We start from the raw sequence: 13599 nt of genomic DNA, 5'->3' as shown, positions 1-13599 counted from the left end.
CAGCGGGCCTTGAAAGCCAGCTGAGAAACGTGCTGGCATAAAACACTGCATGAGGAGATATCTATTGACAAGTGTAAATTTGGGATATGCCCAGCAGGGAAAGACTCGGAGATAGGAATCAGAATCAAGACAGAAGGAGGGTTAGGGAGCTTTCTGTCTGAAACACTGAGACTCCTTGGGATGAGGTGGCAAGGTCAAGGGACAAACAGAGATGGGGACAGACTGACAGGTATAGAAGAGGGCTCACACTGACACCAGTGAAAGCGTTTTATGGCCAAAAAGTATTAGGGTTCTGAATAAATAACACTCTCGAGCCAAAAAGCCCCCTAAGCTCCGAGAAAGCGACACCAGGAACCAGAGCCCATGAGGCTGCATTTAGCTCAGCTGTGGATGGCTCTGGAACCCCTTTGTGCCTGAGGTGGTGGGCAGGGGGGCGGTAGAACGCTGCCAGGAAAGGGCACATTGTGACACTGAGCTAAGGTTCCTAGGCCTGGAGAAAGGAGACGTGAGTCCTGCGGAAATAAGCGGTCTTATTTCTCCCACAAATCAGCTGATTCTCTTCAGCACGTCACTGTGACTCAACCTCGGGATTCCCCAGGAGAAGCCTGGATTAGTAATAATAATGATAATGGGTAACAAGTATTGAATATACACTAGGTACTCGGCTGCATTCTAGTGCTTTGCATGCATTAAATCATTGAACCTTCACAACAATGCTATCGTTTTATAGATGAGGAAACAGAGGAAGTTAAATAATTTACCCAAGGTCATACAACTAGAAATGGACAGAGCGGGAGCTTGACCTCAAGAAGTCCATTTCTAGGGCCCAAATCCTTAACCACTATTTATTAGACGACCTCTAAGGTACTTTCCGGATGTAAAATTCTAAAGAAACTCAAGATGACCTAAGACTTGCAAGAGAAAGAAAGCACAAGCAAAATAGATATTACAATTAACAAGCTTTTTTAATCCTCACCAGAAGATATCTTTTCCATTGCTTTTTTTAGAGATAGTGAAACAAAGGGAGGAAGGGAGGGGGAAATACTGATGTGAGAGGGAGACATGGATTGGTTGCCTCCAGAGCCGGGGATTGAACCAGCAACCACGGTATGTGCCCTTGACAGGGAATCAACCCCGAGATCCTGCAGTCTGCGGGCCGACGCTCTAACCACTGAGAAACTGGCCAGAGTTACACACTATATTGTTTTATAATGCAAGTAATCATACTCGTGTCTTGCCATGCTCTTTCTTGCTGACAAATGGAAGAGAGAGAAAAACGATTGTTAAATGATTTGCTTCTTTAAAATGATTAGTTCAAATATAGTAAGATTTTGAGAAATATCATATAAGATGTCCTAGGAGATCCTAGCCTCCACATAATATTATTTGGGGTTTGAGGAAATTTAATTATTTAGCTTTTGTAAATTTTAATTTTCAGACATCTTCTCCATAACCCTCTAGTGAAGTGTTGAAACAGGTAGCATATATTTACATTTTAATGGCATAAAGATTTTCATGAAATGTTGTCAGTATTAAACATCCTGCAATGGATCTTAACTAGAACATTATGCGGCAGCTATTAAAGGGTAATGACAGTTGGACTTATGGTTACTTTTTTATTTATGCTTTCTGCATTATTCAGTGTGTAAAAATTCTGAACACGCATTCTGTTTTATAAATCAGAAAATCAGGCAGTTTTGTGTATGGGGGTGGGGGGACCTTTATAGCTCATGAGCTCAAGCTGCAGCCCTGTAGCCACCAGGTGGGTGAGGACCAGTGACCTCTTAAAAGACAACTGAGACTTAGAGAGAGGACAGATTAGTAGCCCTGGAGCTTTACAGATTATAAAGAAAACAGTATTCACTTACGAAAACAAATCTTGAGATTGAATACATAGGAAAAATAAATGTAATAGAGCAAAATGAGAAAAATTTCAGAAATTGCTTTACCAGTTTCTTAGAATTAAGTATCATATGTAACTCTCCTATGCAATTAGAATTTCCTAATGTTACTTATATATAAGAGCATCAGCAATGTCCTTTACTGACTGCCTGTCTATATTATAGCCAAGGGACGTTCTTTATTTCATTTAATTAATCATTCCCCCCGCCCCTTTTATACTCTTTCCCACAGTTTTTGGAGAATCTCACAAAATGAACCTTTAATCCCAACTAGCAAAGTTCTTTTAAGTGATCTGCTTATATTTCGATGTCATATAAATTAATGAAAACCATAATACAGTAAATAATTATAAACGAGATTAAACAAAACCTGGCTTCCTGACAGGTACCATTTAGTGGATTGCTATTTCAATGCCCTAAACAGTCACCTGAGTTAATCAATTTTCATTTTGTTTAATTTTTGTCTTTAAAATCACTCTTCAGAGAATGAGAAACTGGCTCACTGTTTCAACTTCATAGGATCATACAGTCTGAACAGCCTCACTTATTTAATTTTGCCATTTAAAAAATATTCTAATATTATGGTCAAGAATCTAACTAGAGCTACATGCAGATATTACGTTTATATTATTGCAAAATAATTTCATATTTTATATTCTCAAATGAAGTTATTGTAAAATAAATATATAAATTAATAATGTATTAATATAGCAAACTTACATTATAATGTAGGAATATTATGATGAAATATGTAGTACTGGTAGAACTGGGAAAGAAGGTACTAAGAGTACCAAAATAAAGGAAATTTATTTTTAAACATGTGTTTTAATCTGTTACTACCTTTCAAGTTTTCTAAATTGTGAACATACGTTAACTTTTAGATAGGAGTTATGATCATTTTGCAAAGTTATTTGTCATAAACAGAGGACATAAAGTGCTGCTGCCCTCGCATATGCACTCATTTGCCTCATGGCGCAGTCTTCAATAATTTTAAACCAAACATGACTGAAGCAATCAATTTTCATCCAATTTATTGGGCATGAGTTAAAGCCAATTAAAAAACCATTTTTGGTGCAATTCAAGGGGAAAGATGTATAAACCCATGAAAAACAGATTTCAGGCCTAGACATGAGTCATCACTATTCTAAATAATGGTGTCAGCCTTAAATCAGAAAGAACGAATCCTAAAATTGCACATTCCACATTGGAAACTGCATTTATCAGCAATGATTTTGTACAATAATAAATACTTCTTAATAAGAAATCGCCCTGGAATGAAAAGCATGATCTTCTAACATTGTCTCATTTCTGAATATTTTTTAGCCATGAAATTAAAAGGTAGTTTATGGCAGCTCCTGAGTTTCTGAATTAAGAACTAAGTTAGAAAATCATCTGTGACCTTTATACAAAGAAAGCAAAACATTTTACCTGTAATTTTAAAGTATCTTTTACCTATTAGACCGTGTCTCCTTTCACATGAGTATAGTGGCTTTCTTTTAAGGCCATAAAATGAAACAATCCTTGATATGCCAGCTAGTCCTAGGCTAATCAAAGCAGCAAAATGGTAGCTTCTTGGTTAGAAATTACAGCTATAAAATACAGGCATACAGTTTCATTCTGTATTTTAAAAAGCCCTTTTTAACTTCAGGGCTATAACAGTTCAATGTATTTGTCGGAGGGTGCTTGGCACAGAGTGAATTTCCGTGAATGCCAGAACTAGTGATATGAAAGCTCAGTGGTTTTCATGCATACCTGTGCTTCAATGCCAAAACCTACCTATGGAGGTTCTTCCCTTCAAAGTACGAAGGCCTGGGTTCTACCCCTGGAGATCACCTAGTAATTCTGATGTGAGATCTAAGCATATCCTATATAATAAAATCCTAATATGCAAATCAGCCGAACGGTGGAATGATGGGTCGCTATGATGCGCACTGACCACCAGGGGGCAGATACTCAATGCAGGAGCTGCCCCCTGGTGGTCAGTGTGCTCCCATAGGGGGAGCGCCACTCATCCAGAAGCCAGGCTCACGGCTGGCGAGCACAGTGGTGGTGGCAGGAGCGTCTAAGGCGGCAGTTGGACATCCTCCAAGGGGTCCTGGACTGCGAGAGCATGCAGGCTGGACTGAGGGATCCCCCTCCCCCCTAGTGCACAAATGTTGTGCACTGGGCCTCTAGTGTGTTTATAAAAACCTGCATGGATGATTCTGATGAACCACTGATTTAAAGCAAAAAACAGTACAGATTTTACCGTTGCTCAGTTAACAAGGAGTTAAAGTAAACTCTGGCTTGAATTATCTTGGTTTGGCTCTCTGTTGAGCAGATTAATTGGAATAATTGTTAAATTTGTACTTTGTGTTATGCTGAAAGAGATTTAACTGGGAGACTTTTAAAAGCTTTTATTTATATTCCTCTACCTATGAGGTCACAGAGTGAGTGTGCTTTCCCACAAGTTCCTGTTATTACAATAAAAGAAGAGGCATGTGAGATAAACCTGGGAAATTAGAGTCATCCAGTGGCATGGATATATTTTAGTGTTTACTATATCTTGTAGCTTTTACTTCTCTTTAATAAACATAGGCTGATAAGCCAATACTACCAAATCAATTTTTTAAAATTATATTTTCCTGTTGAATTGGTTCATTTCTAACTGTCCTATTTGAAGATAAGTAAGCAGTCTCTTCCATGATAGTGATCAAGGAGTGCCACACAGTTTAAAAAAAAAAAAAAAAAAGCCCTAACCAGTTTGGCTCAGTGGATAGAGCGTCAGCCTGCAGACTGAAGGGTCCCAGGTTCAATTCTGGTCAAGGGCATGTACCTTGGCTGTGGGCACATCCCCAGTAGGGGGTGTGCAGGAGGCAGCTGATCTATGTTTCTCTCTCATTGATGTTTCTTTTTTTTTCTTCTTTTTAAAATATATTTTATTGATTTTTTACAGAGAGGAAGGAAGAGAGATAGAGAGTTCTCATCAATGAGAGAGAAACATCGATCAGCTGCCTCCTGCACATCTCCCACTGGGGATATGCCCGCAACCAAGGGACATGCCCTTGACCGGAATCGAACCTGGGACCCTTCAGTCCGCAGGCCGACGCTCTATCCACTGAGACGCTCTCTCCACTGAGCCAAACCGGTTTCGGCCATTGATGTTCCTAACTCTCTATCCCTCTCCCTTCCTCTCTGTAAAAAATCAATAAAATATATTTTTTTAAAAAGCAACTATCAGAAAAAGACATACTTTGGCCTGATGTGACCACCTACAAGTCACTCACCATGATTGTTTAACAAAAATGACAGCATTTTCTCTGGGAGCAACTTTTAAATATTAAATGAAACCACTACACTCCTTAATATCTTCCCCTGTCATAGAAGTCTGGCAGTCATATGACCGGGCTTGACTTTGAGTGGGTCAGTCTTATAAAATTATAAGAAACATTTAGGATACTGACATACCACCACAGTTTTTCATGTAGAGTTTTGGAGAACAGGCCATGGATAGATAATATGCTTTCCCTTGGTCTAAGAATGCAAATAAGAACCCACTGAAAAAATACTTTCTGGGAACATTCTACCCTTTGGGGTTTAGAAATGACTCTGTAGTCTAGATATAGTTCAATGTCATGTATGGCAAGCTATTGCTAGATCAAGATGTTGATCAAGGAGTTGGTAGTCCCAGATTCTAGTTTCCGAGCCTTTCTGTTAAAATATATATGAAATAAAATGGTAGTGTCTATTTTTCTTACTTCAAGGGGCCAAAATAAAATTACATACAGTATATGCAACTGGGAAAAATCATTGTGGCATAAGGAATTGAGAGGAAAGTAATTATTTTTTAATGTACACAACTTTCTAGTAAATTGCCCAAAAGCGTGGCAGGAACCTATTTCCTTTTCTTATTAACTTTTTTTTTCCTTTTCCAATATGATTCCCCAAAAGTTTCAACTTTTGGGAAAGTTAGGTTGTAGGAGAACAACTCTATGCTAAAACTTCAAAAAAAATGAAGTTGCCTGACATTTGCTGAACTGTCATAGAACATGAAAATCTGTAGAAAAAGTGAAACCTTTCATTTTATTTGTTTATAAATGTAATGTTTTATGTAGGACTGGGGATTGCGCCCACAACCTGGACCAGAATGTGTCCTTGACTGGAATCGAACCCAGGACCCTTCAGTCCGCAGGCCCATGGTCTGTCCACTGAGCCAAACCGGCTAGGGCTAGGTCTAGTCTTAGCCCATTGGCTTCTAACGTGGCTCTTTGAAATTTTAGAAGAGAGAGCCCTTTCAGAATGTTCAATTTAAGCAGAGGATTGTTTTCTCACAGCTGGAAGTTGATCAGCTGTGGACTGCACTTTTCTAACCCCTTGGGTGAGAGTTCAAGGACCCTCATTGTGCCATCAGGAGGACAGCCAGCAATGTAGGTGCTCAGAAACAAGTTCCAGTGCCACCCAATTCCAAGGCCACCCCTCCACCTCACCGTAGGACTAGGGAACAGATAGCAGAGCTCCTGTGTCACCTGATTGAGGGAGGGATTCTCTCAGTTGAAGAAAACCAACCTTCATAAGAACGTGCTTCCTACGCATGGTCAGACTACAAGGCTCACATGGTCATCAGGATTCCTTAAAGGACTTCTGATGTCAGTCTCAGGATTTGTTATCTTTTTAGAATTTATTAATATCCCCCCATTGTTCTCCTCTCCCCCGCTTTTTTACATTATATAGGAAATTTCCCTTTCATTTAGGGAGCATTTCTGAGTCTCTTAGTGAATACTAAGTAGCTAATTCCTTTTTGAATTTACAGGACGAAGAACAAGCAAAAAGAACATTTCAGAATAGCTGCCATTGCAGTACTATTTATTGTATCCACTAGAGGACTCCGCTGTGAATGGCTCAAAATATCTCTCCTCATTCCCTGTGGCCTCTGGCATTTGAAGCTCAACTAACTCCCCGAGTTGGGCCACTGGCTACATATCAGTGTCAGAATGAAAACATTCCCTCTACTTTAGCACCTCCTGCTAGTTCAATAAAGCGATGTTTAAATAACTGAACTGGCTTCAGTGATCTGTACTTGCCATTTTTCCCTGCTTCTTAGCTAGATAAAATGGAGATAATTATGAAGTGGATGAGCAGGTTTAATGAAAGCCAGTTTCTTTTGGTATACTCCTGAAGCAGCAATCATCATCTGTTTGGCTTTTGAAGAGCAACAATTATAATCACTTAAACCCCCAAGGGGAACAAAAATAGAATTTACATTAGCATATAAAATATACAGCTGGATTGGGCAAGCCTATAAAATTCTGGGAGAATCATTCTAATCTGAATGCTATTCAAACTCCCAAGTAAAATGAGTTCAAGGGTATTTTACATGCTTCCTTCCGATAAAATAATACATATAACAATGTTGAGAGGATTTTCCTAAAAATGAACACACGGAAAGAAAAAACTGTTGCCAGGAGAGAATCCCAGCGGGAATGGGCTAAACTGTATTGTCAAGATATCAGAGAGCAAAACGCATAATGCTATTCACATGAAGTATCAATCACTCTGAAGTGAAGGTTTTTCATGCATTTGGGGGTTTAATAAAGAAAATAGGATGGTTTCAGTCTGATCAATGATGAAACTTCATCATAACTACGTCAAATTTCAGATTAATAGTACTCTCCTCCTCCACTGTAAATGTGAAAGCAATACAAAGGAAAGTGAAATCATTTAAGTGGATGCCCTCTTGTTATGAAACAGAACGCTTCTTCCTATTTTAAAACATGTTCATATCATTTCCTCTCAAGTAAACTCTTACACCTCCCATTCGAATTCAAGCCCAGATCACAGGCAATCTCCCTTACCACTTATGTTACTTAATTAGTTTTGCTTTTGTGTGCCTTTCCCGGTTTACAAGGTGCTTTTTATTTTTTTATTTTTTTTTGGTAGAGCATAGAATAAAAATGGAGCCTTTGCTTTATCCATTATGCTACTAGCAACAAAACACTAGCATAATCGATACTATTAAAGGCTTTCCCGGCTGTGCACATTTGTCAAAGACAGTGTATCTGAGAAATTACACTAATGAATCTTGAAAAAATGCAGCACCCTCCACAGAAAGCTTGGTCTTCCTCATCCTAAGTACATGTCAATATGTAAAAAAGCAGGAAAGATATAGACTTCATCTTTCTGTATCGTATTTGAAGGCCCACTATTACATTTTTTAATGGGAAAAAAAAAAGTCAGTATGCAAAACTTCACCTCCACTGAGAAGCGCTTTCTGCATATCCACCCCAAAGCTCCCCGCAGGCACAGGGGGGACAGCGTCCGCTGTGTAAAAGCACTCTGTATGGACATGCCTCTGATAGCAGTGACCTCACTGCTTTAGAACCAGTTGCTGAGATGTCTGTCTCTTACAGCCTGTGCATAGCTTGACAGCAAAGCCAACTTTCCAAAGGGGTATTTCCAGGCTCTTAGTACTGTGCCTAGAGCCTACTGAGCATGTTGTGTGACATATATCATGAATTTGTATTCCAAAGCACACCAAAATGTTATGTCTATGATAAGAATCAAAATATACTCAATACCAGCTCCGCCATGATATCAAATTCCATGGCGATAAATTAAGCACTGAGAAATCAGAAATTCAAGTCTAGATTTCTATAGAATTCTTTACTTTCGTGATCCTGAACAAAAGGATAGTGGTAATATTTTAGATTTATTAAATATTTATCATGTGTCTCGTGGTTATGTTTACTGGAAACACTCAAAAACTGGGTTCTCAGTTCTTGATGGTTATGATCTCAGGTTTCATTAGCCGTATATATATTTTAATTAAAACCATTAACACTGCCTTCTTAGCCTTTGTCAATGTCTGTCAGGTGTGGTTGTATCTAGCTTGTATTATTCTGCCCTTTCTCATAACTCTTCATGCTCTGATGGGCTTTGAAAGCCCATAACATAGAACTCATATAACTTTACTTTGAACACAAAATATAATGGTTTCATGTTTTAAATAATTTAAAGGGAGATGTAATAGTGTGAAGGATTCCAGGACCTATGGAAGAAATATCATAAAGTCCTTTTATTCTTTTCTTAATCAAATGTAGTCTACATTTCCCTCCCAATTTTTTAAGAGAAATTATCCTTTTGTATGAAGTTATGGGAAAACAACAGTAGAGAGGTAGAAGAAAATAGATGCCACAGACCTACCCTAAAATACTCTTAGATTTTTAGTTAATAAGTATAGTTAATATTCTTATCATTAGGAAAAATTCCGTTTTATGGCATTATTTATCCCATAAGTTTAAGATGAAAAAATCCTGCTGTAATAAATTTTCTCTTTTTGCTTCATACTAATATAACCATAACTTTTTGTATATGTATATTTGCATATATGTATTATTTATATATACAGACATGCACACTTTGATGACTTTGAAGGGAGAGAAAATAGTCTAGATATAGTCCTAGGTTTTTAGTACATAATAATACAATACAAATGCCTAAATCATGGATAAAGTAGAAAATTAAATAAACATTTAATTAACTATGATGAAACTGAGCCTGAGTGTTATTTAAAATGAGGCAAGGAACTAGAATTAGGTTCTGGGGGTTAAAAATCCAAGCGTCTTTCAAGGCATGGCCTCCAAGGTCAACGTGGAGGATGTGACTGACTGCTATAATATTGTGGGGTTGAAATGCTCAAGCCTCACACTTCTTCCCTTTATAACATGGTTCTCAAAGGTCCACATTATCAGACTTTAAAAAAAGCTGCCGGCACTCTCATAGAGATGGGGTTTAACATGATAGATCTGGATGATTTCACTTTATAAAAACCTGAACCTTACAAAATGGATTAATCAATTTTTTTAAAGTTCTTCACTTAACCAGAGCATTGATTCAAATGTTCTTTTATTGTGTGAGCTCTCTGCATTTTTTTTTAAAGTAACCCAATTAAAAAAAAATGTTTACACCAGACAACTCGGAAGCCCGTGTTGCATGAAGGGCAGATAGCAGACAGAGGTGTCCTGAGCGTTCCGTTTCTTAGCTGAAAGTGAAAAGTTGAGCAGTTTTCTGTTGAATGGAAATGATGCCTTGAAGCAATGGTTTTTTTATTGATACTTAGGGGGACTTGATGAAATCTTAACATCTCCACGTTTGCAGATCCAAGTTAATAAACAAACCCAAGCAGATGCAATATCTATGTCCCAACCTCTCAGGTTTAAAGATTTTATACATAAAAAAGAGCAAAATTAGAGCTTTTCTACGGCAAATCATGTTTTCTTTTTCCTTTTTTTCCCAGTATTTGAGAGTCTATCAGCTTTATTATTTGAAAAGGAATCATATAATGGGGCCCCATTTAAAACTTTTTTATTTTCTCTATTACCTTCTATTTTTATGTCTCTTTAGTTCACTAAATGAGGGCAGTTTTAAAAATGGAGGGCCCCAAGTCACTGAATAATTAGGGTGGAAGTTAACTGATTGTAAGTATATCAAGATAAACCCTAACTTAGAAAGTAAATATATCGCCCCCCCAAAGATCAAATGATTTGCTATCTATAAAAACACATAACACTTCATTACTTTAGCAAGTGTTATTATAAGTGAATTTTAAAAGTATTTAAAATAAAAATTAAATTCTATTTAAGTTGATAAAATGAAAAAAACACACACACACACAAAAAACCAGTGCTTAATTGATTTTTAAATCCCTTTTTAAGGAAAACTGGGTTTCCAGTTAGGTTTTCCTCTTATTAAATAGCATTGTGCTTTTTTGAAAATACTACTGTCATATAATTGACTTAGTCTTCCTCTAGTTTTGTTATTTTGGAGGAGGGCTAGGATGGAGAAGGCAATAAATTCTTCATAATTATTGCTCCTAAGGGGAAACAACCAGCCAAACTTGCTTAAAGTATCTGAACCCAATTCGGGGATATAGTTTAGGAATACTTCTGTAAGATTTTTCTTCAAAAATGTTTTATTGAGGAAAGTGCCTAGATTAAGAGTCATCATTCTTATCTTTAGAATTTGTGGAGATCATGTGGGTTTTATATGGAGGGTCTCCTTAAATTTAGTAAATTATCTCATATTTCCTATTGGTTGATTCTCATTTTGTTTGAATTTTAGACCCAAGTTTAGAGACAGATTTTGATTCAAATCATCACTGCATGGTTTATTCTCTTTCTAGGTATCGGAAAACCTACCACCTAGGTGTTGTGAATATTAATTAGGGAAATATATGTAAAGCACTTGCATATATGACTGGGTTCATGGCTGGATCATAGCAGGTAGATAACTCATGTTAACTATTAAAGTTAACTTCTTAGCTGTTTTAGGTTGTATATTTGATATGATACACGGTAAGTTTAATACTAATTAGAAATAACAAATGAAGGTTACTTTTGATTTTTTTAAAGTATAGTATCACTTCAACCATTCCTGTTTTACTTTTTTGCTTCAAGCACATTTCCATGCTCTAGACATGGTACAAGGGGTAAAACCTGCAATGTAGGTGGTAAAACCTACATTAGGGGATCCTGACTACCACCCACCCCACCCCCTAGAACTCATCCATTTTCCTCCTTTATGTAACTATCCATTCACTTAAAGTGAGTCAGTATTACGGGAAAAAATGACTATTTCTAGAAGAGTATTGCTTAGTTGAAAAGACTTAGAATTTTGTTCATGTAAACATTATAAACTTTCTGTTAGTTGTAAAATTTATTCTAACGGACTGAGGTTTTGGGAAAATATCAGAACACGACCACTGTATTTCGAATGTGACAACAGCATATAATTAGAGCACTGAAGAAAGGAATGGATTATTACATTCTAATATAAAGAAATTTCAGTCTAAGTGCTTTTATAGGAAATGAAATATATGCACTATTATTGTCATTTAGAAGACAACTTTCAATTATCCAACTTATTTTAAGTAATTTTTATAAATGTCTTGAACCGAAACAGTATTTTCAATCTGTAGGTCAGCTACAGTAAAGTTGATGGCTTGTCTGAGGTGGTGAGTATGTAAGCTAACTCGAAAGGGTTTTTTGTCAATTCAAGTATCAAAGTAATCTAATTTTTATATGTACAGATCATAGATTTAAATTAAACACTTCTGGTAATTGAGTAGTATGACCCAAAATAAATTATATAGTTAAAAACATTGTTAGTTGATTACTGTAATATCAGTAGATAAGAAAAGCAAACTTCCCAATTGAAAAATTCTTACTCCTAAAATATATATAAAGTGTTATATTTTAATCTAAAGATTTCTGAGATTTATCTTCAAAGTTTCACTGAATTGATTCCCCTTGGACTAAGAGATTAATAGTTTAGCCATTTTGCTTAAGTTCTCAAACTAAAAGCTGTTTTAAGGATGGGAACTGCATACAGCAAGACTAACAGCAATATTAATGACTTGGGAAGCCAACTGCATATGGTGTCATTTTCCTGTGACAGTTGCTGGTAAATTACAGTAACGTCATTTGGAATGGACAACAAATAAGCCATTTGTTCAAGTAAATTATTAAAGTACATTCCCAACAAAATACTTTAATCTTCTTTTCCTATTAATCAGTTAAAAAGTTTATTTTCTGTGATTCTTATGATCAGAGGAAGTTTATAATAGTTCACAAACTTTATTTCAGAATAGATTTTGAGGAATGTAAACACATGCAATTATACAAAAGTTAAGAATGGTTTCAACAAAACAGGAAACCGATTCCTCTCAGGGAGGGTCTTTTCTGTTTCCACCCCATCCTGCAAGTGACAAAGCTTAGATGGCCTTGCCTATCAGAGAATGTGCAGGTCCATTCCCATACAGGGCAGCCCAGTCATCTCCATGGCAACAGCCCCTGACACGTGAAAAGGCAACTAGGTTCACAAACAGAAACAAGAGTAAGACTACCGAGCACTGTTACTTATTTTTTAAGTGCAGAGCTGGCCAAACAGTTCAGAATTGTCCAGAGGAAAGGGTGAGCCCTGTACTAAACTTGGAATTGTTGCTTTACCACAAATATTAAGTTGGACATCTGTTCTCAGAAAGTGAATGAGATAAAGGGGCAAAACTCAGAAGTCTCCCATTTAAAACCAAAATAAAGGGGTTAGGACAGGAGGTAGAGGAAGGACCTTTAAATGAATGTGTATACTTCAGTGTAAAAAGCTGGTTTGGGGGAGGCGAGAAGAGAGAAGTGGGAAGGAGGGATGAAAGCAGTGCCTTTCTCCAGCCTCAAACCTTTCAAAAGACCACAACTTTCCAAAGGTGTTAGGTGATCCTCACTTAGCATTTAAAGTTTGTCGGAGAATGAGGGCCTCTAATGTTGCTACCTGGGCAAGTGTGAGGAGGAAAGGGTCTGAAAGTGCAGGTAGTTGGAGTGACTCCGGATGACCCCCTTGCTCCTTTTCTCCTTACGGATTTTGATCAGGAATGACCCCGCCACTGTGCTGAGTTCAGGAAGCCAGAGCACCCGTCTTTGAAACCACACAATCACCCCGTCCCCTTGCCTCCCCAGCCCTGCACCTCCACCCTGGAGACTGCCAACCCTCCCCGCTTTAACTGCATCAAGCCTGTTACCTTTCCAAGAGTATCAGACGGGTAAATACAGACCATGTCCACTGACCACAGCAAAGACAACAACAAAATCAGAACGACCGCGTTTGCGGGTTGGCGTCACCGCCCGCCTCCTCCCAGCCCTTTGTGTGCGATGATCCCCCTTGGAACCACCCA

At 37.6% G+C, this 13599-nt stretch overlaps 1 protein-coding gene across 1 annotated transcript in view; it reads right to left on the bottom strand.

The window, feature by feature from the left end:
• The window catches only part of ELAVL2 (ELAV like RNA binding protein 2), a 164129-nt gene that overhangs the window by 149540 nt on the left and 990 nt on the right, over nt 1–13599 (bottom strand). The gene's annotated exons all lie outside the window — the stretch shown is intronic.

The sequence above is a fragment of the Myotis nattereri genome (genome assembly GCF_964212035.1).
Source record: "Myotis nattereri genome assembly, chromosome: 12".
In the NCBI taxonomy this organism is placed as follows: domain Eukaryota; kingdom Metazoa; phylum Chordata; class Mammalia; order Chiroptera; family Vespertilionidae; genus Myotis; species Myotis nattereri.
Note: the sequence above shows the minus strand (reverse complement) of the source record. Positions and strands in the feature narration are given on the sequence as shown.